The following is a 6,000-nucleotide window of genomic DNA, read 5'->3' as shown; positions in this document are numbered from 1 at the left end:
TTTTAATCTAGGTTTAACCCAAACTACTCCTAGGCTTTCAGCATACTTTATTCAACCAATACTTGTTAGAAAGTACTAATCTCCATTTAAAAAAAAATTGTATAAGAATTCATGATATTTTATATATATTTGGCAATAAAAAATTCAGTATATTTTTGTTTCCCCTTGCTAATTTTTATTATCCTCTAACACAGTGTCCTAATTAGTGCTCTGGAACATTTTATTTTAGTCTTTAACTCTGGTTTAGGAAAACAGTGATGGCTTGTCAGTGAAGAACCAGTGCCATCTCGGGGCTGAAAGCTGAAAGGAGGGGAAGTGTCCTAAACATTAAATACAGTGTGGGGATAATGGGAACCAGGGACAGCAAAAAGGCAAATGGGGAAAAAAATTCCAGTTAATGAAAATAGGGTGAAGCAGAGTACAGAGACACACAAATCCTTGCCTGGAGGCAGCTGGGGCTGCCCTGGTTTGAGGAATGGTGTGGAGGAGAGTTGGCCTCTGCCTGCTGACACAGGCTCTGCTTTATGTCAGTGACACCTGCCCAACACTCCCCCAAACCAGTCTCTCTGGGGGGCTGATTGAGTGGGAGTGGGAATGTGAGGACCTGCTGTGTCCTCAGCTGCATCCAGACATCATTCTTAGTGAGAATTGTTACTATATACTGGAAGAGGATGCTTACAAAGAAACAGAAAAATGGCAAGCAGCTTTGGGATCACGCCTCTACAAAATCCTGACCTTTATTAAAGCTATTTTGTTATAGTTCTGTTTATCATAGAATAATAAATTTGAATAAAATTTGAGGAAAATATGTCTTACATAGAAAAATGCATGCTAAGTGTCAGGCATGACAGCAGAAATTTGTTTCCATTCAGTACATTTGCTGAATAATTTGTCTTTGTACTCCCTCTGGTGGTATAAAGGTTTTGTAAGTAAAAAAGATTCTGGAACCATTTGTGGAGCCTTCAGAGAGCAATAAGTTGGTGGTTTGTGCTTCTTCTTCATGCTTCCTAAAGATGAAAGTGAAAAAAGATGGGGAAAATGGAAAATACATAAAACCTATGCAGAGTTTAATTAATTTTTCTTTTACTTTGTAAAGCAGAAGAAGAGGTTGCCTTGTGTTGCAATCATGCTTTAAATTGGCAAAACAACGTAAAGAACTTGCTCTATTGAGAAAGAAAATTTTTCTATTGTCCACAAGGGAACTATTTTGAAGCAGAAAGAGGCCAAACAAGCTGAAGGGGCTGGGGACCACTGTAACTGGGTTGGGCTTTTCTGCAAGATCCTTACTGACACTGGTGAGCAATTAGCCCTCAGACAGGGTTAAGAACAGAAATATTTCCCTGTCATGACTGGGCTGCTCATATAAGCTGCTTACCAGAAAAAGAACCACAGTGTCTTTTAATACAAACTTGCCTCCTTTGCACATGTGAACATACAGGGGTTTTACCCGCTGCATGTTGTGCTGTGTGCATTAGACAACAATGTTGGTGTTAGACTAAATGTTGGTCTGTTAAATTCCAGCCTGTAAACTGCTCTTTCATCTGCTGTCTGCACTGGGTGAATAGAAGATCCTTTTTTCTCTTTGATTAATTAGCAATTAATTTAATTATGTTTTATTTTTAAAACTTTTGGATATCCTGCCATTGAATTGGGCCTCATGGGAATAGTCTCTGGAAAAGGAATGTTTATTTTATTTCCAGGCCCTGAAAATTCCAGAACTTCTGAACTCATAGGGGGAAACTCCATCTGCTCAAACATAACTAGGCAAAATTAGTGTATTCTTCATTTAAGATAAAGTCCTTATGACAAAAATATTACTAAAAATAATAGACCTAAAAATAGAGTATTAATTTTCTTTAGAAATGGGAGTACTTATTTTGGAAAACTGTTGAAGATTTTGCTCACAAGCATTTTATTAGGAAAAAAGGATCATTTTCATTGATTAAAAGGAGCAGGCACTGGAAACGTTCTGGAACCAGAAATGTAGGAGTGGTGGTCAACATCAGCTTTGGGTTTAGGGCAGCTGGCTCAGGAATAGTCAGGCAACTCTGCTGTTGCTGGGAATGTATGCAGGGTGATTTTTAAACACAATTTATAGAAAACTCATGGTCCTGAAGGAATATTTGTTTGCCAGAGGTCTTTAACCAGAGCTCCCAGGATGTGTCTGAGCCACCAAGGGACACATGGACTCAGGTTCCTGGTTGAAGGGGGGCTTGACAGTCACACACAGGGTTACCCTCGGGGTCTCTATAGCTTGCTATATAGAGACTACAGGGAGATGTTCATGAGAAGCAGTGCATGTCTTTTAGAAGTCAAGGTATTGAAAAGATTTGGTGCTGACAAGTCTGCCACAAGCTGGAGGCCTGGTTCTGTTTAATCACATTATTTTGGCACGTGGGAAGCTGAATACTGACTTAAACAGAAAAAAATGACACTGTTCTCTCCTGCCTTGACTTAAGAGGCTTTACTGCAATCAAACCAGCAAACACCTGTTGTCCTCCTTTGTGTTTATCCAAGGCTCAGACCCTTCTGTGTCCCAGAAGTTTTCCCATCCCTGCTTTCTGCAGAGCAAGGCATCAGGCATTATACAGGTGTATTCTCCTTGTGCTCTAACCAACCACAGTCCCGAGAATACAACCCTTCCTACCCCTTACATCTTGTTCCCCGCCAAAAATCCCCCTCACAGACAAAATTTGAGGCATGCTTTTGGGCAGTGGCCAACAGTTCAAAATGCTGAATTCAACACCAGTCAGAGGAGTATAAACAAGGGAAAGGATAAGGCATAAGTAGCCAGAAAATTTAATTCTATTCTATTTATTTATATAATCTGTTTTTCTATTTTCTCTGCTTTCCCTCTGGTAGTCTGTATCAAATATCTGCAATATCAGTTGCAAGTTATAGTTATGCTGTGGAAAAAATGAATTCATTTTTATTTTAATAATTTTCATACATATAAAATACTTCCATGTATATAAAATACTTCCTTACAGCAACTCTATTGTCTCCCAATGTGACACTCTTAAATTTCATTATTGCTGGTTAAACATGGGCTGAACAGGAGCAAAAACTCCTCCTCCAGAAAAAAGAAAAAAGAAATGCTTAAAGGGAGCAAATGTATTGTTATATTATCATCTATTGCTGCTCTGGGAGCCAAAGTTTAGCATCTATACAACACCAAGCCATCCTTGCTGACCAGCAGGATTGAAAATTGAACCTCTCCTGCTGCGTATTGGTTTGGGTTACATTTAGGCTCTGCCAGAATGTTCTGTCTCCCAAACAAAACAGGCATATGCTAAAGCAAGAACTAAGTATTGTGTTTTCATATTGAAGCTCTGCAAGGTGCCAGGAGGCCTTACTTAGCACTCAGGACCCTCCTCAGGCTCTCCAGACTCAACTTCCTCTGCAATTCCTACAGTGGGATAGGCTCCCAGACACGTCACAGACACTGCAGACAGCACAGCTGTGCAAGGTGGGGGCTGCCCAGTGCAGGAAACTGAGCTGAACACCCCTGTCAGAGCTGGGCATTGCTCAAGCCTCAGTCTGCTCTGTGACCAACAACCCTGGGAAAACTCCAGCATTTGGAGAAACAGTGAATTCTTCTCAGATGTTCACCCTACTGTGAAAATAGGTAAGATGTGGCTTCAGAATGAGAAGGAATTTAGGGAAGGATTGTGCTTACAACAGGTGGTATTCTGTTTGCATTTTTATGATTCTACTAGAAAAAAGACAAGCAATCCAAGTTACTTTGAAGTGAAATTTGCTAATAGATAATTCTTCTCATATTTTCCCTTTAGGAAAACAAAAAATGAGCATGGGGAAGACAATGAAATGAAACATTGGCTAAGAGAAAAGGCATACTTTAAAATGCTTTCCCATTTCCTGAGAAATACAAAGATTTTAAAGAACCCTCTCCACACTGATCTAGACTAGAAAGTTGTTTATTTATTTAAAAACTTGAACCAGATTATATTTTTCAGGAACAGTTACAATTTTGATATTCAAAGCTAGATAAAAATGGAATACAAATCTGACTGTTCTTATAACTTATTGTAACTATCAGTCGGCATCTCAGAGATGTGTTTGATGTATAGGAACAGAGTAGGTTTTTCAGAAGCACAACAAAGCTACCAAAGTTTCAGTAATATTTCTGGGGTAAAAAGAAGCCCTGACAGGTGATGAGACAAATGTAACTGCATAGCAGCATGACCAAAGCACTTAGGTGGTCACTATCACAAACAATGTTCAAATCTGTGCCACTATGGTCACTGTTTGACAGAGAATTTTATTTCACTGGCATTCATCAGTTTCCAGGGAAGGACCACCACCAAAGAGGGCACAACGGTGCTGCAAATGTCTTTTCGGAGAATAAAGATGCTTACTTTTTAAACTGCATGCAGTCTTTAAGCAAATAATGTTGTTGTGGACATGATGACTGAAGAATAAAAGAGAGGTGGTGTGTGTAGCAGCAGCCTAAACAAAGAGAGATTTTGCTACTTGGCCCATAAAGACTAAATTCTTTCTCCATGGCAAGTGACTGACCACCAGGCAGCTGGTGGGAAAACTTAATTACGCTTTGTTTCAGGCAGAAAGATAAAGTGTGGGACACTGGTTCTCGAAGCACATCTTTTTCTATGCAGTGTGGAGATGGGTGCTCCACACCTTTTGGGCTTGCTCTTCCAAAGGCCAGCTTCTGTGTGTGATGGAAGTCAAATCATCCACCCTCCAATGAAACAGAACAACACTGTCATTCCCGAAAGGAGTCCTTCCATTTCCATAAAAGCTAGCCTGGGTGTTGAACTTAGCATTGACTGTCCCAGGGAATATCAATGTCTTATAAGGAGAAATTATTTAAGTGTCAACCCAGTTATATGTTATTATAAAGTATCAGGGTGCATAATTGCTATAATCTGCAAGTAAAATTTTTATTTGGAGTTTCTGTGGAAGGATTTCACAAAGGAAACTTTCCATACGCTTATGGCAGATCTTTAAACTGCAGCAGTGGGAAAGGACCTGGTGCAAGGTCTCCCAGGAGCAACCTGCAAACTTGAGCATGTGCCATACAAATCCTTATGCACCTCCTGAAAACCATCATGCCCTCCTGTGTAAGTGGAAATGCAATTCCTTAGCCACATTCCCTATCTCTCTGTTTTCAGAGGAGGTGAAAATATGTAAAAAATTGTGCTACTTTGATTTAGCATCTGCTGCAGGAAGTGCAGTGAACACCTCTAAGAAGAGAAATGTTAAGTGATTGCAGATATTTCTCAGTCCTCAACATTTTTGTAGATTTCCTTAGAGGACTAAAAGAGGAGATGAGACAGGAGGAGAAAACCTCCTCATGCAGTGTTTGGACATATGAATTCTAGTGAAACTTTCACCCTCTCTCTCCTGCTTCAGGTAAAATTAAACCTTCTTTTGGGTATTTTTTTATATTTTTTTTTTCACTTCTCCTTCTTAAGAAAAATATTAATAAATCTTACCAAAAAGTGGAATACAAGTATGTGAGGGATAGTTTAAAAGTAGCCTAACCACTGCAAGTTATTTGTGATTTCTAAGGGAAGAAGTCAGGATATTCTCCATGTTTCAGAAAGATCTTTTCAAACCCTTAAAAGGTAACTGGTTCTGAAGATACCCTCTGATTCTGTTTTCTAGGACCACAAACTAAATATCTGTAAGTGCAATAGCCCATAAACACATGACAAATGATAAAGTATTCACCACTTCTGATATAAACAAAAGCTGCATTTTTTTGCAAACTATGACCAAGTGCACTGTTAAGCTATTTTCTGCAGCAAGTGGCTCCAAACCCACACCTGTGTATTTTATTCATTAGGGAGGACTTGCTCTTTTTTCCTTAAATCCAGACTGATAGCTCTGTTACATGTTATCATGGATTTTGACTACCTTATCTTAGTCCCCTGTAAAACGTAATGAGCTCAATACCTTGGTTTATTCCTTATCCTTTGGAGTTGTGCCTTTTCAATATTGCTAAGTTTGCAAGAC

The sequence above is a fragment of the Corvus cornix genome, chromosome 2 (assembly GCF_000738735.6).
Source record: "Corvus cornix cornix isolate S_Up_H32 chromosome 2, ASM73873v5, whole genome shotgun sequence".
In the NCBI taxonomy this organism is placed as follows: Eukaryota; Metazoa; Chordata; class Aves; order Passeriformes; family Corvidae; genus Corvus; species Corvus cornix.
This window is presented reverse-complemented; position numbering follows the sequence as displayed.